The 23074-nt window shown below is 43.8% G+C and overlaps 1 protein-coding gene across 1 annotated transcript in view; it reads left to right on the plus strand.

Annotated features, from left to right (window-relative positions):
- raraa (retinoic acid receptor, alpha a) overlaps positions 1-23074 on the plus strand; it is a 166062-nt gene that overhangs the window by 42441 nt on the left and 100547 nt on the right. The gene's annotated exons all lie outside the window — the stretch shown is intronic.

The raw sequence follows: 23074 nt of genomic DNA on the forward strand, positions 1-23074 counted from the left end.
CCCGTGCACCAGCGGTAAATGTGATTCACTGGGTTTTATATATCAAAACAAACACCGACCGACACCACCAACTATCGTCTTTAAAATAGCACAGGAAGCTCTCGCCTCCTCGCCACTGCCAGCCCTGCTATCTTTGAACACTCTAGGTGCTGTGCTAATTAAACTTTCAGACAAAGCAACTGCCATGTTCCTCTGGCACTTATAGCAGCTCAATGGGCTTTGTCTGAGTCCACATGTGGCTGACTGTGAACATGTGTGGTTACTCCTGTGCTGGATACAGTATCAGTTGACAGTGGACATCACAAGCTCTGCACCAAGTTGCTCTCACCACTTCGATTGCAGATGCAGTTTGAGTCTTTGAGTGAATATTAGGATTTGTGTGGTGGTTAGTGCCCGTCATGATGTGCGCCTTTGTGTCTTCAGTTAATCTGTTTTTAAGTGCGTGGTGCAAATGGGTTCCTTCTCTTTGTCAGCTAATCAGAAAAGGCTTTCTTTTCAAAAGACCAATACCTTTCTTCCCGCAACACAAACACTTGCCAGCATTATTTTTTTTTAAAGCTTTGCTGTTTCTCCCCCAGAGGTGAAAAGTGTTTTTTAGTGCTGCAATTAACAAACCCATGGTAGAGAAAATAGTGACATCATAATTTCCCAGACCCCAGAGTAATGTCTTCAAAGAGTTGTTTTGTTCTCCAGTCCAAAGCAGCCCAAAGGTACTCTATTTACAATAATACATGAGAGAGAAAGTCAGAAACTTGGGGGAAAACATCAGCTGCCAAGCGCCCTGGTGACAGTGTGCCCAATTAAACCAATGTTCCCTTTACATTGTAATAAAGTATTTATAGACATCTGGTTTAACGGATACCTCATCTTGGCCATTTTAAAGTTCAACATTGTTTTTGTCAAAAGTGGGAGCTTAAACACAATTAACATTGATTTCCCACCTTAATCTGATAATAATTGGTTCCTCGAGACCCACCTCGTTTTAAGATTGACTATGAGCGTCTAAACAACAACATTCTGAGCCTCACTAATTCAAATCATCTCTTCATGTGCCACAAGTCAGGATCCATTAGGACAGATTAGGCCTCAGCGGACAATAATCCGCAGCAAATCAGGGTCATCCGATGGCAGGGACAGTCTGAGGAGAATCCCTCTGCACATGCTCTCTGCGCAGAAGGACAGTGGCGGCGTGTTGTCAGGCAGCGAGCAGCCTCTTAAGTACACTGGATGGCTCACTCCTGTCAAGGACCTTTGGCAGCTTTTGATACGTGAAAGTGTTTGATCTGCTGAGTGCACTCAAGTTAAATCACCTTGCTGCCCTACGTTATCCACGGAACTACACACTCTCACTCAAAAAAAACGTGCTAATGATTCTTGAAGTAGAGGGGAAATCTCCTGGGTTTGAATAAATGTGTTTTTGTTTATGTACAGCATTTCAGCATCTAGATTTCTTCCCTGCGTCCTTCATGTTTAGCTCATGGCAACCTGCATCTATATCGGTGCCACCCTGCTGTTGGCTCATCTTTCCAAAAGTGTTGGCAAGTTTATTTATGTAGCTATTGAATCAAACATTGAAAGTATTAAAGGGGCCTTTTAATGCCAATGTGCCTGTTTACTTCTTTCACCCTCTGTCTGAAACCAGAGCCCAGTCGATTCCGGTTGGTTAGCTGCCCAGCTCTGTTGTGATTAGTGAACCGCTTGGAGATGTCCCGCCCCTTAGCCTCTCACGTACAATGTGTAGTAGCGCTTGCCAGTAGAAATGCGAGTGGTACGTAGTGATGTCACTATGTTCCTGAAGTACACAAAATAGTCCAATGGAGGCGTTTCAGACAGGGTGGGAGTGTCTGGGAGAAAACTCTGGGATTTCATTCTTTGCAGACCCTTTACATGCACACACAACGCTGAACATCAACGCTGCTTCTTCATGTTTAGTTTTCACTCTGAGGTCAGAAAGCAAACAGTCCAAGACGACCTGAAACACCTTGGACAGTTTGCGAGGCAGACAGTCGTAGTCTTTTTATAATAAGACAAGCAATAACAATAAATCTCACAGGCTAATCACCCGCTCGCCACTCTTCGTCAGTCCCAACCAAACCCAGAGCGATGCGGCATTACCTCGCTGCCGCCTTCAATTACGCCATTCATCATGCGTCTTATCGTCCTGCGGTTTGATTGAGTGTGCAATGGGTGGCGTCGCTAACATCGAAATCTCCACACCGACGAGTGTGTGTGTGTGTGTGTGTGTGTGTGTGTGTGTGTGTGTGTGTGTGTGTGTGTGTGTGTGTGTGTGTGTGTGTGTGTGTGTGTGTGTGTGTGTGTGTGTGTGTGTGTGTGTGTGTGTGTGTGTGTGTGTGTGTGTGTGTGTGTGTGTGTGTGTGTGTGTGTGTGTGTGTGTGTGTGTGTGTGTGTGTGTGTGTGTGTGTGTGTGTGTGTGTGTGTGTGTGTGTGTGTGTGTGTGTGTGTGTGTGTGTGTGTGTGTGTGTGTGTGTGTGTGTGTTGACAGGAATGGAAAACTGCATTTGTGGGGGGAAGTGGCGGCGGATGTATTGCGAAGTATGAGTGTGTGAGGCTGAAATACAGTGTGTGTGTGTGTGTGTGTGTGTGTGTGTGTGTGTGTGTGTGTGCACGGCAGATCTACAGGAGTGTATAAATCAAACCAGATGATGATCGTCCCCCCACTCTGATCCGCTCTGTCTCGGCGAGCACATTTCTCTTTCTCCCCCTCCTATACTGTCCCTGTCCTTCCTTCCTTACCTCCTCCTCCTCCTCCTCCTCCTCCTCCTCCTCCTCCTCCTCCTCCTCCTCCTCTCTAGAACAGATTTGTCTGGGGGCCCCTGTCTAATCTCCAGCAGTGCCGGGTGTTGGGAGACGGGCGACACATTTTAATAAGCAACTGGGCGCTGTAATTTAGCGGCCTGGGAGGGAGATTAGGCTGATTGATGCCGGGCTCGTCTAATGGTCCAGCCTACGGCTCCCGGCCCAAATTGGTGGTAATGAAAGTTTTGTGCAAATTGAGATGGAGGAAAATACGGCATCCTCCCATCTTCCCTCACTCTCCATCTTCATTCAATCGCTGTATTCCTCTCACTGTTTCCCTGTTCATTTTCTCCTATGCTCTCAATCTCTTTGACAAGGTGCGTCTTTCTCTCCATCTCCGTCCCTCACATCCTCCCTCTTTCTTTCCTTTATCTGTTTCCATTTCAGGCTCTTTCTCCATCTTCCTGTTTCATGTCCACCACTCTTCGCCTCTTTACTAAAAATCGATTTGTCCCTCATCTGCTGCCTCTTTCTTCCTCCTACTGGTTTTTCTCTGGCACTCCCGAGTCACTTTCTGTCCCTATTTAACTCCATCTCCTTGGTTATTTTCTTTTACTCACACCCTCATTTGCTCCCGCCCTCCTCTTTCTTGCGGGAGATTTATGTGTGTGTGTGTGTGTGTTTGTGCAGATGGGTCGGGAGGTGTCGTCTAAGTCGCTCCTGTGTTGTCAGGACAAATTGCATCTAGATCTAGAGAGAGATGGTGCGACAAGCTGATGACTGTCCACTTCCACCATTCCATTTGTCTCTTTCTCTTTCTCTCCCTTCTTTTTCTCTTCATCCAATCAAATCACTTTCAGCTGGCCTGCCACTCTGTCAGACTCCTTCTGCCGTGCGTTATTAGCCCGTGCAGATTCCCAGGCCAAGTGTGCCAAGCTAGCAAACTCTGCATTATTTCAGTTATTTGAAAGTGACTAATTTCAGAAAGTTAGACCAAGCAGAATTCTAGCTTAGTTATTTTGCAGTTGGTTAGCTGATTGAGGTTTGAATATGAGCATTACTTTTAGCAGTTTTCTCTTAATTAAATGCTTCTTGAAATGAGTGCAAGCTACAGAAACACACAATGTATCAGTGGTGAAAGCAGTATTGAGATCCTTTACTTATGTAACATTTTGCCTGTAAACATATTCTATTTAAAGTAAGAATACTGCATTGAGAATGTACTGTAGTCAAAGTATGATCCGTAAAATGTACTACATTACATTACATTGCATTTAGCTGACGCTTTTATCCAAAGCGACGTACAATAAGTGCGTTCGACCAACAAAATACAAACTTGAAGAAAACAGAATCATATAGCAAAAACATTTCAAGTGCTACTCAACTGGCTTTAGGTAAGCCAGCCCTTTATTAGTATATAAGTGCTTTGTTAATAGTTATATCGCTCGAAGTGGAGTCGAAAGAGATGAGTTTTCAGTCTGCGCCGGAAGGTGTGTAAGCTATCTGCTGTTCTGATGTCAATGGGGAGCTCATTCCACAATTTTGGAGCCAGGATAGCAAACCCACGTGTTTTTGCTGATGGGAACTTGGGTCCCCCTCGCAGCGAGGGTGCAGCGAGCCGTTTGGTTGATGCAGAGCGGAGTGCACGTGCTGGGGTGTACGGTTTAACCATGTCCTGGATGTAGGAAGGGCCAGATCCATTCGCAGCATGGTACGCAAGTACCATTGTCTTGAAGTGGATTCTAGCAGTTATCGGAAGCCAGTGGAGGGAGCGGAGGAGCGGCGTGGTGTGGGAGAATTTAGGAAGGTTGAAGACCAGACGAGCCGCTGCATTCTGGATGAGCTGCAGAGGTTGGATGGCACATGCAGGTAGACCAGCCAGGAGGGAGTTGCAGTAGCTCCTGGCAGGTAGCTCTACCGGGCCAGCCGGACAACGCCTTTCTTTTTAAAGATAGCTGCAGATTTTATTGCTCCACCTCTTACTTCTCTTTTTAACCTCTCCCTCAGCTCAAACACAATTCCAAAAGTATGGAAGTCAGCTTATGTCTTGCCTTTGCTAAAAGGAGGGGAGGCAACTATTTTAAATAATTATAGGCCAATCTCTAAATTGTCAGTTCTGGCGAAGGTGCTCGAACGCCTTGTGAGTGAACAGGTAAAGGAGTTTTTATGTAAAAAGGATATCCTATCTAAACATCAGTCAGGCTTCAGAAAGCGACACAGCACCATCACTGCGACAATGAAAGTGGTGAATGACATTACGAGTATTTTAGATAATAAGCAGAGTTGTGCAGCTCTGTTTATTGACCTTTCCAAAGCGCTTGATACCGTCGATCATCGCATCTTAAAGCAGAGGCTACTCAGTATTGGCATATCCAGCCATGCAGTGGGTGGTTTGTGAACTACCTCTCTGAAAGGTCCCAATGTTTTCACTTTGATGGACTGTCTTCTGAGTGGTTACACATTGCTAATGGTGTACCACAAGGTTCTGTTTTAGGACCACTTTTATTCTCCATCTACATCAACAGTTTAGGTGAAAATGTGGAAGAAGCTACTTTACATTTTTATGCGGATGATACCGTGATGTACTGTGCAGGTCCCTCTGGTGTTAAATTACAGGCTGTTTTTAACATTATTCAGACTCAGCTCGCTGAGCTTAAGCTTCTTTTAAATGTTGATAAAACCAAGGTAATGCTATTTTCAAAAGCTAAAAAGACACCAGAGCCTGTTTTGGATATTGTTACTATGCTTCTTGCAGGACAAGTACTTGAAGTGGTTACCTGTTATAAATACCTTGGTACCTTGATGATTGTCTCACTTTTAAACTTCATGTCAATAACCTGCTTAAAAAGCTGAGGGTTAGACTAGGTTTCTTTTTCAGAAACAAGTCCTGTTTCTCGCTTGAGGCCAGGAAAAGGCTAGTCACTGTGACCTTTTGACCTGTGCTGGACTATGGGGATTTGATCTATATGAATGCACCTGCCTATTGCCTGAACAAGTTAGATGCCGCCTATCACAGCGCACTGAGATTTGTTACAAATTGTAAAGCACTTACTCTACCCTGTATGCCAGGGCAGGTTTGCCATCACTTACTGTAAAGAGGCTCAGTCATTGGTACACGTTTATTTATAAAGCTTTGTTGGGTAAACTCCCGTATTATATCTGCCCTCTGATAACACAGAGAGTTGCAAGCAGTTATTGTCTGAGATCACATGATGTAGTCTTGTTAGATGTGCCAAGAGCAAGGACTGTCTTAGGTAAGACAGCTTTTATGTGCGCAGCTCCACTTGCTTGGAACAATCTTCAGCAAGAATTGAAACTGAGCAATCTCATTCCTCTGCATGTTTTTAAAGTTAGGCTAAATGAAATGCTCTTTGATACTATGGGCACTTGTAAATGTCTATAACTATGTAAATGTATCCTGTAAATATAATATATAATGTCCTTTATTGTTTTATGTTTCATGTGGAACCTATTTGCTGCAGGTCTCCCTTGAAAAAGAGATCTATGATCTCAATGGGACCAATCTGGATAAATAAAGGTTTGAAATGAAATGAAAAATGAAAGTAGTCTAGGCATGAGATGACGAGAGCCTGGACCAGAAGCTGCATGGCTTTCTGGGTCAGCTGGGGACGTATCCTCCTGATGTTGTAAAGCGTGTATCTGCAGCAGCGGGTTGTAGCAGCGATGTTTGCAGTGAAGGACAGGTTGTTATCTAGGGTCACACCTAGATTCCTTGCAGTCTGAGTCAGGGAAACAACAGAGGTGCCGATGTTGATTGTTAGGTCAAGAGTGGGACAATCTTTTCCCGGAAGGAAAAGCAGTTCAGTCTTATCAAGGTTGAGCTTGAGGTGATGAGCGGACATCCACTGAGAGATGTCAGCTAGACAAGCAGAGATGCGTGCGACGACCTGGGTCTCTGAGCGGGGAAAGGACAGAATTAACTGGGTGTCGTCAGCGTAGCAGTGGTTTGCAAAACCATGCGGGCTAATGACAGATCCGAGCGAGTTTGTGTACAAGGAGAAGAGGAGGGGACCAAGAACAGAGCCCTGAGGGACCCCTGTAGTTAATTGACAAGGGTCGGACTCGGACCCTACTAGGAGACAAGTAGTCCGAAAAGTGCAGAAAACATCTCAAAATTATAAAAAAATTAATGGAAATAAAGGAGAAGCAGCAATCTTCCCATGGAGCTGGATGTGTAAAAAAAGTGTAATCAAGATCAAAACATCATATTTGGTTTTGTGTGTGAATATCAGAATCTATAAAGTAACTAATTCTTCATAGTAAATGAAGAAAAATATTTATATTAATATTGCCGTGGAGCAGAAGTGTCTTGTGCAGGGGTGTCAAACTCCTGCCCACGACTTCATTTTCTGTGGCCCCATAAGAGCTTGCAAAGAATACAATATGTTTATTATACGGTTACATGCTACTTTACAGAAGCACGTTGCCCATAAACTACATATCCCACAATGCATTTGAAATTTGACTTTTGACTTTTTTTCCAAAATGTAATTCCCCCCCCAAAATTTCACATATTTTCCAAAATGTCACTTTATTTTCTCCAGAATTTGGCTTTTCTTTTTTAAATCATTTTGTGACATTCTTACTGAAGAGACTTGCAATTATTTGCCCTAGACTTCTGCTTTCAGGCGTATTAATTATGAAGTTATTACCCTATCCGATAATAATCCAATGCAGAGGCAATAAAGTAATATAATACATTATTTTATATATATTAAATATTTGTATATATATTTTTATATTGTCTTAAAGTTACAACCGGCCCTTTGAGTGCAACCTTAATGCTGATGTGGCCCGTGATGAAATTGAGTTTGACACTCCTCGTCTAGTGGCTTCAACATTGTATTGTACTCCAGTACTCAAATGTACTTTCTTACTTTCCACCACTGCATTGTATCACCAGATAATCTGTTGAGGGGCAGCACTGATCCAGTAGTAATAGAAAAGGTCAGTACGCTGTGTTACACTGAATTTCCAGGCTGTTGTAAAATACACTGGGAATGGATGCAATAAGTAAACTTGCAGGAATTCCTTCCTCTCGAGGAGTTGTGATGTGTGTAGTGCGTACATGATTGTGTGTATTTGCCACATCTATACAGTCCCGTATTTCCCATTGTGAGCGGCTGTGTGTAAACCAGCTATCAGTCTCCCATTCACCAACAACAGAGCGACTGTCTTCAGACACTTTTCAGTCCCTTTTCTCTTAACTCCCACACGGCTCTCTACTCCGGGTGTTTTATTTGACTTAAAAGACGATGCTGCCAAACTCGTCCTCCTCCTCTCGCGCTGCCACATTGCACTGATATATCATTAATAGCTTCATTAGCATTATTCCCCCTCTGAAGTGTTTGTGTATGTAGTTCAAGCTGCAGCACGGATGCTCACATCATTAAAAAGGCGTATATCCTGAATTGCATCTATGTCAAAAGCGTAGGTGGTTAGCATGATATAATAATGGAAAGGGAATGTGACATCATCAGCAACATTTCGGCCATCTTTGGATGATACCAAGGATCGCAACCTATTAACCTGTACGGCGAGCATAACCTTTTCACTTTAAACCTTTTTTAAATTGGCGGTAGGCACGTAGAGTTCCCAACAAAGTGTCTACACAGTCCCCCAAAGAAGGCCTCCTTTAAAGTTTCATAACTCACATTGCACAACCAGTGTCATATTGTAATGTCTTGGACAAATGTGGACAAGGAGATCATTTATTCCAAAACATCTGCACTCCGACCAAGGCTGGAGAGAAAACCAGCGAAGCGACCAGTTTGATGCTCAACAGGAAGACGCAGCTCAGCCTTTAAATGAGTGGCGCCTGTGAGGTTTCTCTTGGCGAGAGGCGGCCCTTGTTGATTGCTGCGGTCAGGATCCCAGACAACACAATGTAATCTCCGGCAACTGCCTAAACGCAGTGTGGTTAAAGAGCTGGTGTGGGTTAATTTCAGATTGGATGTGGCCTCTCTCCACAGGAGCTGTAAGGGCTTTGTTAGGTTCACACTCGGCTTGCCAGAGTGGTTTGTCAGAGTTGATTGTTTGTTTTTCTTGGGGAGGAGAGAGGGGGGGGAGGTTTGTATGTTTTCAAGGGATGACGGAAACATGAAATGTGGCTTGGACCGTAAACTCGTGGGGATTCTGTGTTCCCCGGTTTCCTTTTGCAGCTTGTTTAAAATGTCCGGTGGTCAGGCGTGCAGTAATTTGGCAGTGTTCAGCACGTTGCACAAGTTTTCATGCAGGCCAGTGGCCTTGCTGTTTCTTGGAGAGGCAGAGCCATTTTGATAAATAAACCCTCGGAACTCTAAGAACAATGAATAATGCTTGGCTGCTCCTTCGACCATTCTCCCTTTGCCTCACTGGATTTGATCTCGGCACAGTACGTTTAAAGTTTTTTTTAAAGCTACGGAATGATCATTTTGATTATCTACCTCCCATGATGCAGGGTAGTAGTTGAGGGGCAATCTTCCAAGAAAGCGTATGAATAGCCTTTGTTTTCCGAATGCTCTCCTCCCACCTCGTAGTTTTATGGTGGATGGGAGGTATTAAATGGGCTGACGGAGCGCTTTGATGTTCAGCTTCCCCTTCATATGATAGCAGGATAGTATGGGCAGCAGAGGAGGGGGGGGGGGGGTTGTCTGGTTGCAGAAGCAGGGTTGGGGGGGAACAATGAGGGGAGGAAGGCGAGGTGCTGATGGGAAAGAGACGAATGGCCAGTGTCAGAAGTGGTCATGTGCTGAGGAAAGAGTATGGGAGAATGAGAGGGAGGATGGAAGCAGGGCTTGACTGATTAACCTGTTTACCTCCCTGAAAATGCTCCGGGCGCCATTCTGATTAAAGTTCAGTCTTTCATCTATCATCGCCATGGCCGGCCCGAGCCTTCAGAGCTGCCGATATCAAACACCGTCACAACGACCGCGGCCCTCCAACCCGAGCACCAACACAGCGGCGCTAATGCTGTCCACCAGTCAGACGCTTCGTTTGCATCTCGTCCCTCCTTGTCAGGCTTCTCACCCACCTCCGTATGATTCTCTCCTCTTTCTCTGACTCTTTATGCTGCATTATGCTGAGTTTGTATGTTTTGTGTCTCTTTATCTACTCCTCCCATTCTGCCTCTAAGCTTCTGGCTCTGAGGACTGTTTCCTCCTGTGACACGCTTTTCAAACTCAAGGCTTTTAGCACCTCCAGCATAATACGATTACGCTCGTTTGGGGATGTGAAATTGTCAACGGCTTTCTAAAAATATCCCTCCAGTCCAGTCGCAGGAGCACAGTAGTGCTGCAAGTGGACTGTTAGCAGGGACTGGATGAAGCAACGCTGCACACAATGTTCTGGCCACTCAAGCACAAATGTTAGCCCTTTTTTTAAAAGCTTTTTGCACCACCATAGACTCGGTGTGTGTGAGGACAGCTGGATGGGGGATTAGAATACAGGAGTTGGCAATTAGGTTCCTCCATGGGCCGTAGGGATATGTTAAGACTTACAGGTGGAAGGGAGATGCAGACCTTACTGTTCAAGAGACGAACACAGCCATTAGTTGTTTCACAAACACCCTAAATGGACGATGTTTAAATGAAAGCATCCAAATTGCGACCATCAGGAGAAAAGGAGGAAGTTGGGTGATGCGTTAGTTCAGTAAATTCCCCAAAACGTGATGTTAAGATGACATGTGTCGAATCATGACTATCTTGAGAAAACGAGGAAGTTAGATGACATTATGAAGCCACAAAGTCAGTCATGGAAGTCGGGGGGGGGGGGGCAGCAATCGTCATCAATCCCTGAAACCAAGTAAATGTTATCCCAACAGTGATGACCTAAACATGTCGTCATCGTTACCACACCATGTACCTGAACATTACCACACCTTATCCACAGCCCTACCATTTTGAGAAACTGCTTAACCTCGCCAACAGTAATTTGCACAAACATTTTTTAATTGTTTAATTCCCAAAATGTGTTGGTTTGGAATTTATTTTGTTATTTCAAATGTATTTTCATTCAGTACCACCAATGAATGAAAACAGGACTTCTGAAAGACAAACTTTTAACAACCGTCTCCTTTGCGTAAAAAGGGTTCATTGCTTTTGGGTTTTGGTTAAGACACAGCCACATTCGATTTAAATAAAGTTAGCATATGCTGATTTTAGTACTTTGTTTACTAGACCTCATTTCAGCACCCGGAGCTGTCCATATGTCATGCAGACAGACATCGTGCAGAACCAGTAGCAGTGTCTCTTCGTGTCAGGCATATTGATTCTTAGGCGGCTTCTATTCATTGTTCTGCATCTAAGGAAGGATTGTGAACTGCAGGTTGACAGATGATTTTGGTGTTGGCCCAGATTTGTCCCATGGACAGCTGTTCGCCAACCCCTCGTACAAGAACAACAAGATCCCTTGAATAGCAAGCAGACAAAGAAAGAAACCACACCTTATCATTCCATTTAAAGCATGTACAGTAACCCTTTATCCCCTCCGTTGGACACCTTCTCTGACGTCAAACCTCCTTCACAGAGATGGAAAATGTCTGCTTCTTGATTTCAACGCTTTCTCCCCATCTTCTTTGATCCTTCTCATTCCCGCTTCTCTGCAATGGGTGGCAGAAAAATTAGGTCATTGCTGTATATGATCACGATTCCACTCCCAGGGAGCCTTTTCTACAAAAAATGCTTCTTTGTTTTCCTGTCTCTTTCTCTAAGCCTCTCTTCATTTATCTTCTGTCTTTCCTGGCGCCAGGGAAAGTTGACTGGAAACACATGGGCATCGGCCTGCCCAGTCAAGCCTCAGCACACGATCCTTGTTGTCAGTCAGGCCAAGCAGCAAAGCACAACCAGCTTCCCCTAAAGCTACGTCTCTTCCAAAATGCCAAGGTCGACATTTGTTTGGCATTTCAATAGTTTTTACTAAAAGGAATGCATTTGTTGCCAAGTCCAATATATATGATTGGCAGGATGTTGTTTCAGGGTGCTTTATACATACGTAAGTCTTGTTTATTTTATTTTTTTATAAGGTTGTGTTTTTGGCTCTGTTTGTATGTTTGTCCATGTTTCGGGTTTGCACTCGAACAGGGTGGGTGACCGCCCTGGTTACCAAATGAAGAAACAGTGAAGCTTGAACAACAATCGACACAGAGGAGGTATGACGTCAATACTCAGCTATATCTTTAAATAGAAAATAGTTTGCTGCTAAATTAATAAGATGTGTAGTAATTCATCAATCCGGATCATTATATTGATTTAATCATCAACCATCCAACATATCAACATATCGATAGGTTCTGTATTACACGGCTGAGTTGAATGCTCGATTCTGATTGGTCAATTTGGACAATTCAGAGGTTGTTAACTACCGCTTACAGAACGTTGCAAAGGAGGAACTTATTTTGAACATTGAAACTGTAAAAAGAATACACCTTTTGACATGAGACATTTAAAATCGTATAGTGAATCCCTGGAGGTTTATTTGTATATATGTTTCTTTAGAAGGAACAGATTATTTTTCATTTAAATCTGTAATGAAATTCTCAAATTTGACTTGCTTTTTGTGATTTGATATACAGATCATGTACTTATGATTGCGTAGTATATATGTTGTTGTTGTTTATAAGGTGAAATGAAAAAGTAGACATGATGTAATTCAAATTTGTTTTAGGATAAGGTAGAAAAGATTAGTATATTTTGTAGATGTTGCTATATCTATTTTGTAGCACTTACATTTACACACAAATGTAACTCGCTGTTGTTCCATTCTGAGCTGATGAGGACATTTGTACCCGCCTGTGCACATCTGTGTGTACACACAATTAGCTTAGGGAGTGCCATTATTGGTCTACGTGGACCCTAACCCTGGGGGCAGCAGGAGAGGTGATTTCACTTCGGCTCAGACAGCCTATATGGTGTTACAGCTGCAGTGATGGACTGATTTAATCCTACTGATGGTGCTCATAAGACACAGGAAGAGGGATAGACATGCGTGCATGTGCACACACACAATCTTCATTCATACATTGTGGACATAACAGGAAGTGTGTGTGTGTGTGAGAGAGAGGAGGAGAGAGGTCAGCAGGGCTAACACAGTCCCCTGGCTGTTCTCAAGGTTAATGTGGGACTGACAGCGGCTGCTATTAGCGGCCTTCAGATGGTCTTCACCCCCCCCCCCCCCCTAGGCGGAGCTGATTCATCCCGGTGGCAGCAGTGCATTAAGATGTAACCGCTTCTCTCCCAGGTGTCACTCACCCCTTCAGACAGGTCCCACATCATAGTTTTACATGTCCTATTAACTGCCATTGTCTACGATGGTCCATTTAAAGGGATCGAGGGCTGCCGTCACCACCTCGTGCCACTCAACTCTCCCTATATGTCATTATTGCATGTCGTCCCATTGTCTGTTAATTGAAATACCTCCGACATTGTCTATATGGTCCATTAAAGGGACAGGAGCCTTGTTCCTAAGTGTCACCACTACTTTAGGAGCTAGCTCATTAATTTTCATAGTCGATGTTTGACTTACACATGCACGGGGAGGTGGAGCTAGGGAGAGGACAAAATAAAAGAGAAGCACACTGGCATGTTGAAGATCACCCAAACCATCCAAACCTCATTTACATTTTAATTCAAAGACATTAAGCAGATGCTCGTATCAAGTGTAGGTTGATGTTCAGTGTTTCGCTCAAGGTGAGGAGGGTTGCTCAGTTAAATGAACACAGCCCTTCTTCTGTTTTCCTGGTTAATGGTCACATTTGATTTTTTAGTTGCTATGGTGTCCCAGTGTAGTGTGCTTGATGATTGCATTATATCTAATGACCAACGTGGAAGCCAGAGCAGATTGGCAGGCAGCTATGTTGGGAAAGGCTGGAGGGAAAAAAGCAGTTGGAAAATGGAAGAAGAGAGTGAAGTTAAATAGAGCAGATACCCCCCGACACATGGGGGGGGGGGGGGAACCTTCCCCATGTCTAAATGTGAAGGCCTGGTTCAGGTTTCTAAAATCAGATTTTTATTGGACATTTGAAGACACAAATTCGGTGTAAAGTTTTCCCCGAAGTGTAGCCAAATCACAAATTACCAGTATTTGAATGCTGTAAAGAATGATGATGGCTGGCAGAGAATAGTGTGTGTGTGTGTGTGTGTGTGTGTGTGTGTGTGTGTGTGTGTGTGTGTGTGTGTGGTGTGTGTGTGTGTGTGTGTGTGGTGTGTGTGTGTGTGTGTGTGTGTGTGTGTGTGTGTGTGTGTGTGGTGTGTGTGTGTGTGTGTGTGTGTGTGTGTGTGTGTGTGTGTGTGTGTGTGTGTGTGTGTGTGTGTGTGTGTGTGTGTGTGTGTGTGTGTGGTGTGTGTGGTGTGTGTGTGTGTGTGTGTGTGTGTGTGCGTGCCTGGGTCCATATGAAGAGTGATGATGTTGTTGACTCACTGTCGGCCGGCTGCCAATCAATCAATTAACCAATCAATAGTCATCTGTTGAGCACCTGAGGACACTGGGGAAAATCTCCCAGAAACACTCGAATCAATTACTTTTGGTCTCAGCAAACGACTCGCACACATGCAGGTGCAAAACACACACATACATACACACTACCGTTGTTACAGTTATATATATATATATATATATATATGTATTCTCTTGCGGGCTTACATGTTGAAGTCAATGCCTCCCCCTCTTCCACAACATGCCCAGGCATCAGATTGCGATGCCATGGGAAAAAGAAAAATGAGTAAATCTGTCTCTCCCCTCATTCCTCATGTTCCCTCCCTTTCTCTCTTTCTCCCTCCTCTAATGGAAAGCAACATTCCCTGGCTGCCGTCAGCAGCTATAGCGGGCTACACTATAACACCGTTAATAGATAGGTCTGGCAGCTTATGGAGCCCATGCATTTTTAAATGGAAGTTTTATGACTCCTGGAGAGCGGGCAAAGCAAGAGAGGCAGGAATATTCATGATACTGTTGAACGAATGCGCCTGAGTGTGTATGCATGTGTATGTCGCTGTTTTTTATATATCTCCTTTTTTTAGCACCATCTTTAACTGTATTTACATCAAATCCTCTTGTTTTCCTCTTGTCTTAATTAAAGACAACATATGCGACACACACACATACTGCTCTATAGGCATTCTCCGGTCATGGCCGCTGTTACTATGCAGGATGTAGGGATCTAAGCTGAATCCAGCTGTTGTTTTTTTGGCATTTTGACTTTTGTTTCACATGTTCCCAGATGGGTTTATAGGTATACATTTACATAGTGTGGGTGTGGGTGTGTGTGTGTGTGTGCGTGGGTGTGTGTGTGTGCCTATTGCCTAAAGTATGTTTTTTAATCTGGCAGCTTTGGGTTTTTGCTAAATGACCTTGGGACATCGTCATGCAACACAAATCCCACACGCATCCGATGTATGTAAGCGTATGCATGAGTGTCCTGGAGAGGTCGCGTAGTAATCCTCTAACTACGTTGACCCACTAACTCCTGTCCCCTCTATACACACGCACGCGCACACACACACACACACACACACACACACACACACACACACACACACACACACACACACACACAACACACACACACACACACACACACACACACACACACACACACACACACACACACACACACCACACACACACACACACACACACACACACCACACACACACAGGCACGGTGGAAGTGACGTCACGCTGCCCCACATTCTGCTCCTCGTGCCCTGCTTGTCTTGCTGATGGCCTCGGTCATGAGCTATGGAACTGTGCCCTTCCCCTCCAGGAGGACAATGACATGCAGCATGAAGCGTAGTTAGCTCAGGGCTTTCGATGCAGACGACAGGCAGCAGCGCTCGATCATTCAGTCACCTGACATGTGTCCACACTGGTGGATGGCGGACGATCAGACTGCAACTGACATGGACGTTTCATCCCGTATTGATACGCAGGGAGAGACGTCCCTGTCTGCTGAAGTACTGCAGTGAGCTTTTCGAGTTTACCCGTTGTTACATTTCCGCACAAATGCCAGAGAAGTGTGGTCGTGGCTCCTTTTGCTCTGACCTTCAAAGTGTTGATGACAAGTGCCTTATAAATGCAGTGTTATGCCTCCAAGATTTAAAGGTATTCACTAATTTCACATAAAGGACATGTTGTACTTGCAATAGTGCCCACAGTATGAATAGGATGGATAGCTAGCTATAGTATTCAAACACAACAGCAGTGTGGCGGTATTTACTGTATATATACACAACTCCTTTTCTTCTACTGCAATATAAAAAGTCTACATTCTACACATAATGGATAAGGACGGTGTCGTTGAGTGAATTCCTTTAAGTGTAGGGTAATATTAGGATTCCCAAATAATTAGAATTGTAGAGGAGCTCACTGCCTGATTGTTTGAAATCACTGGTGAGTAGATTCTGTGTTTTAATAGGCTTTATCTGTTTGGCGTGCCCTCTGTAAATGTATTTTTGGTTGGTGTTTAAATGTGGAAATTAGGGTTCTTGACTATAAGAGCTTTTAATGGACCCCTCACATTTCCCTGCTTACTCGGCCGTCACCGTCAGTTTCACGCAGAGGTGGAAGAAGTACTCACATACTCGGTTACAAGTAAAAGTTCAAAATTGTACTTAAGTATAAAAGGATATGCATTAAAAAATACTTAAAATACCAAACGTTAAAGTAATCATTATGCATAAGGGACAGGTACCTCAATACTTAAGTAGAGTATTTGAGTAAATGTACGTACCCCACTGGTTTTAGGGTGCATTTCTCACTGTGATTTGACTTGCTTATGTTGGTGCCAAAGTGAACTTGCAGCTATGCTAGGCAGTGTCTGCTCTGTAACTTCTTCTTTTCAAAAGGATATTGTAAGGCGTCCTTCAGATACACTGCCACTGCACATGTCTTATTTCTCAAACATGTTGCCTACTGAAGCTTCAATTCAATAACAGAGGTGTTGTGAAAGCCATGCTGGAATAATGGGCCACATAGAGATCTGTCCTTGGCGCATTTAGAGCCCCTGATATGTGTTGATACATTTCTTGCCTACCTTCATGGTAAATGTTGAATGGAGTGATTTATATTGTGCTTTTCCAGTCTTTCCAAGTGCTTTTACTTCTACAATTCATTCATACAGAGGGGAACAAGGCCCACCTGCTCCGGGAGACTAACATTCACACACCAGGCAGATATATTCACAGGGTTACAAACGCATTACTATATAGATCATTCAAGTAATTCAATGAAATCCTTCCGTAAGCAATGCACTTACAAGCCCTCTGGAAATACACCGACATTTAGTCTGGTGAGTCAAACTGGCTTTTCACTTCACACACAAAAACACACACACATTAGTGGCTGCAGCACATACAGATTTATGTGTGAAGAACTGTATCACTTGACCATGGTTTTGTCCTTTTTCTGCCAGTACTTTTTGTTATCATGATTGAACTAAATACTGGTATTGAGACGGTCTCTTTTCAAAGAAGCGTGACCCGCTGCGAGGATTGGTTCTTGGTTGATCCTTCCTTTAGTGGGCGAGCGGCGGCATAAACAGGAAGTGGCCCGCGCTTTAGTGCGTCACTCGCTCTCGTATCATTGGATCTTTTGTGTTGAAATGCGTCAAGGTGCTTCGCATAACATTGTTAGCCTGATATCCTGGATAGGTAAGGTGACACAACACACACACACGCACGCACACACACACACACACACACACACACACACACACACACACACACACACACACACACACACACACACACACACACACACAGTCAATTAGTGTGTTTTAGCTGGAGGTGAAATTATGCATTGTCTTGATCCAGCTGTGTTCTGTTCCCTTACGGCAGTGATGTAAAAGTCTTTATCAAGATGCATGCAGCCATCTTAGTTTGTGCATACGGAATAGGACAGCTTAAATGTCTCAGCAGCGGTAGATGTGTGTGTGTGTGTGTGTGTGTGTGTGTGTGTGTGTGTGTGTGTGTGTGTGTGTGTGTGTGTGTGTGTGTGTGTGTGTGTGTGTGTGTGGTGTGTGTGTGTGTGTGTGTGTGTGTGTGTGTGTGTGTGTGTGTGTGTGTGTGTGTGTGTGTGTGTGTGTGTGTGTGTGTGTGTGTGTGTGTGTGTGTGTGTGTGTGTGTGTGTGTGTGTGTGTGTGTGTGTGTGTGTGTGTGTGTGTGTGTGTGTGTGTGTGTGTGTGTGTGTGTGTGTGTGTGTGTGTCAGCGGGTGGGGTGTTTTGAGTCTGTTGGAGTCCTGCTCAGAAATATGGACTTAATTTGTGCCGGCCCTCTCCCACTAACTGGAACAAGGTTGGAGGAGGTTGGACTGAAGGAGCGGACCCACTCCCACACACACTCAAACTCAAACACACACACACATGCACGCACGTGCAAATGCATGTGCTCATGCATGCGTTTGGACAGACTAAGCTCCTTCCTCTTGTATGGTGTATTGTTTTGTTAAACGCCTGTGTACTCTCTGCTGACCTCCAGTAAAGATTGTCCTTCAGTTACATAAGTGAGTGCTGCTCTTACATCTTTTTATTTTAGTGCTTTATGTTTTTCAAAAACTCACTGGTTCTTATTTCTCCAATGTTAACATGAGCTATTTTTTCTTTTCTTTTCTCCATAAATCTAATGCATTTGGGGTTTTATGATCAATAGTTAGACCAAAAAGCAGTTTTATTGGTCATCTTGAGCTTCAGGATATTGTGATGATGTGACTATTTATCAAGTAATCAAGACAATAATCTACAAATAAATAAATAACAAAAAAACGTAAAATGTTGTTCCAGCCCTTATAATCCACTTTTAACAGCTGGTTCGTGAGTTTTTATTACCTTTTTATTTTGATATTGTGAATGAAAAGTCCCCATGTTCTCTGCACACATCTAAGGTACTGTTTTTATTTGGCAAAAATCCAAGTATTATTCCAAACTAACCCTCATAGTCTCAGGTTTTATCAGATTAAGGAAGTAAGTGAAGGAGCTGAGGAAACAAGTGGCTGTCAGAGGTGTTGGTGAGCCGTGTGTAACTGTTGGGAAAGAATAACACGGCTGCAGACCCCAGACCGCAGGAGGCATGAGTCCCTCACCGCCGGGAAACCTCAGGGCTTTTCTGTTTGCTCTCACTTTGCTCCTCACTCTGTCTCCCTGGACCTCCTGCGTATCTCCTCCAGATGTAGTGCTGCCATATTGCTTTCTCCTTCTCCTCACTGTACCGTTTCCTTTGGGAGCTTTTACCAACTCTCCTCTCCGCACGTTTCTCTCCCTGTATCTGTATGGCTCACTTCCTATGTCCCACAGGCCGGAGCACACTTAGCTCCCTCTCTGCGAAGGCCTTTTACCCCCCTCCCCCCCCCCCCCACACACTTGGCTCCCTTCCCTCTTTTCTTCCCAGTTCTCTCCACTCTCTTCATATTTCATATTAAGCAATCCTTTCCATGGAGCCAGCTGTGTAAACAATAGGGACCGGCCCTCCATGTTTTCTCAGTAAGAGTGAAAAATGCTGGAAAAACCTGGACACAAGGAGCCCGCCGCGCGCCGTCCTCACCCATGATCTATGGCCCTTTGTCTCTCTGACCCCCTTTGAGCACGAGTGGGACTTTCTGGGCACAGTGTTGGTTTTTTGTGTGTGTGTGAGGCCGAGTGAGAGAGTCCAGCGCAGTGTGTTTATGCGGGTGTGGGAGCTTTCTGTTACCATAGCCCCCTGCAAATATTGACCGAGCTGAATAGCTACAGTGAGTGGCTCAAAAACAAACCCCGTGTGTCATGCTCTTCGAGATACGCCTGGAGTTTTGTCACCAACTGCAAACTCAACGGAAAAAATCAGTGTAATTTGACTGGGTTATTTAATGAGAGGGACGTATTTAATGTGGGACAAAGGAGACAAAGACAGTGTTCAAGATTATACAAAAAACATAAAATACTATTATTGGTGTTTGATTTAGTAACAGAGTTTGTGTCAATGGCTTAATTACAATTTTAGTTTACTTTGTTTGGGTTACTATGGCACAAGATAGTGAACATTAATAGGAGTCTAGGGTAGTAAATACAATATTTATGCAGCCCAACTTTGTTTTTATTTTATTTCTTAATGTTTGTTGGTATTTGTTTTAGCAACACAATGTGTTTCAGTAACTTGGCTTCAATTGATTAAATTACATTACTGAAGAAAAAACATCCCTGTTAACTTAAGCCCAGGTTACTGCACAATCTTCCCTGCAAAACATACATAATTGGCTTTTTCAGATGTATTATTTTGGGCACTGGCCCCCCTTTTGGCCCCCCATAGAACTGCCCATGGATATCATTTAGCTCACAAAGCGCCTTACCTTCACAAGATCACCCCCTGATTCATGCCTCTTGAGTGTAGATATCGAAAAGGAGAAGGTGACCTCAGCTGTGCGTCACATGACCCATATTTAGCAGACGCACTTGTCCACTCGTCTATCTATGGGTCTTTAATCTGTCTATCTCCACTGTAGGAAAGCTATTTTAACACAAGACGTTCTTGGAAGCTGCCATAGTTCCTGGGATTTAATCCTCTTCATCTGATACTCCTGATTTAAAGGGCGGGCGGGCGGGCGGGAGACTTCTAGTTGTAGCTTTTTATTGACTTTGGTTGACACAGTTAGTGTGTGGGTTTAGCTGTGAATGTGTGTTTATGGGTCCATATTCATGCAGGCAGGCAGGTGGGCAGATGGTCCAGTTCTGCACGGACAGCCACAGTGGCGCTCATTATCTGTGAGGGAAGCAGGCTACCAACACACACACACACACACACACACACACACACACACACACACACACACACACACACACACACACACACACACACACACACACACACACACACACACACACAGCTCATCCCTGGGTTTATTTTGTGCAGGTGCAGTGCTTGCTGGCATTTGAGATAATGAAAGGCTGACCTTTCTGAGGTGAGGTCACCCAGCCTGCTCCGCTGACAAGTGGATTCACCCCACAGGGGGCCTTGGCAAAACGGCTGAGGCTTCTCACCGCCCTAGGTGTGCACTTAGAACCCTTTAGCCTTCTTGCGCCACACTTTTCTGGCTGTCATTGAGAAGTAACTCCCACCTCCTGCTCTCTCCCCCACAATGCCTCAGCTCGCTCTGGGCATCTCAGCCACGCAGGGGGAAGGAGCACTGGACTGGAAGTATTTTAGGGTCAGATAGTTGGGAGGAGCTGGAATTAATCCTCTCCTTATATCGATGTAAGGCTTTAGGAAATAGGACAACATACTAATGTTATGTCATGCTTATTGGACAGGGATCAAGCGAATAATAGAAGCTATTCTAACTATTAAGAGACCAGATTTAATATACAAAAGTTTGGATATACTTGCGTTTGGCCCAACCTTTCTTAGAAGGGAAGTGTGGGTGAGACTGTACATTAGATTAGATAGATTACATTAGATAAGCAGTACTTAATTCATCCTCAATTGGGAAATAGATTTTTCACAGCTGTAATATATATATATAAAAACCATATAATAAAAAAAAATTGAAACATTTTTTTTTTTATATAAACATAAAAAATAAACAGTAATATATATATATATACATATCAACAGTAGCAAAGACAAATACACAATATAAAAAATACAGGATACACTAAAATAGACCAATCTATTGAATGAAGTTATTCAGATTTGGATCCCCTTCCTCTGTCACATGTAGGCTCATTAAAATAAAACACCTCCAATCTGAGTATCTACCTTCACAAAGCTGTGCCATACTTTTCTCACAAAGCAAACCGCAGCAGACTTGGGAAAGGCGTTTAAAGACTCAGGAGCTCAAATGGAACGTAGCAAACACAGGGTCAAGAAATGTATGAGATCAAAATTGTAAATAAATAAGTACACATTCCCCAAATACATTTATGGTCAGAAAAATAGCATATGTCCCCTTTAAAGACTGCTTGTTTACTGCACAACTATATAGTACTGATGGGATGCTACTTTCCTATATAAGGTTACTGGTTAGGGTTGGGTTGGTTGGTTGATTAGTTTTTGCAATTCTTCGACCTGCTTTAATGTTTCTCCATTATCTCTTTGTACAAAGGTAAACCAAGGTAAAGTGGTGTAAACTATTTCTAGCCGAGCTTCTATAGCTTTACGTAACGCCTAAATAATTCACATCTGATGTCCCGCGTTAGTGACGTGTCAAAGTGTCCTTCTCTGCCTCTTCCCATCACCCCCGCAGATGTGGTCTAGTCTTTTATGCAAAACCCATCCGTTCTGAGCCAGTAATGTACAGTAAATGCAGCATACTGTAAGACACTCCCCGGGGCAATAGGATGACATGCAAATATAGTACAGGAATTGACGAGGGCACGTATTAATAAGCACAAATGCACCACACACACACATGCGTGACCGCACACAACGCCCACTCGCTCAGACACTTGTTGATACACACACATACCCCTGAATGCGCTGTACGGACACACTCATGTCATGCGTGCACATATTCACATCCCCTCCTGCAATGTCGCGTCTCACTTCTAACGTACACCACGTTGCTGTCCTTATAAAAAATGCAATGCTTCATGCTTGAGAGACTTCCATTATAGTTAACACCGCACACAGGCTGCAGTCTGAGCCCACTCTGCGCTGTTCCAGACCCTCACACACTCTGCGCTGTTACAGACCCTCACACACTCTGCGCTGTCACAGACCCTCACACACTCTGCGCCGTTACAGACCCTCACACACTGCGCTGTCACAGACCCTCACACACTCTAGCTAGCAGCCTGTATCCCTCCCTGTGGTGAGGCTGTTGTACAAATCAAAGAGAGACTATCCATGTCATCTGATTCTCACCCTTGCATGGGGAAATAGTGTCATCATGGGGAAGGCAATTACCAGAGTAAGTATATCTGAAGCAGCATGTCCTTCATTGGAATCAGCAGGTGCAGCACATTGGAGATATTTAAATGACATGCCTGCAGCAAAGGGGAAACATGAATAAAATAGCAGGTATAACAACGTGATAGCAATTCACTTGGCACTGGGTTAATTACAATTCAATATTTTTTACCGCAGGCTGTTGTAAGCTGAACGACAAATCTCTGAGCAATTCCATAATCAGCTCACTGTTTAGAATTCCCATTGTTTAATGAATTTACAAAGGAGTAGCATATCAGAACCAGAATACCTTATTAATCCTCACTGTTAAGCCTTAAATGGGCAATCCAATCATATACAAATATTTTGGGAAATCAAATGATTGCTATCGCTATTTTCTAGGTTACACCCGTATCAAAAGTCAAAGTCAACTTTAATGGCAATCTGTGAGAGATCGAAATAACGTTTCC

Source organism: Pseudochaenichthys georgianus, chromosome 19 (genome assembly GCF_902827115.2).
Source record: "Pseudochaenichthys georgianus chromosome 19, fPseGeo1.2, whole genome shotgun sequence".
In the NCBI taxonomy this organism is placed as follows: Eukaryota; Metazoa; Chordata; class Actinopteri; order Perciformes; family Channichthyidae; genus Pseudochaenichthys; species Pseudochaenichthys georgianus.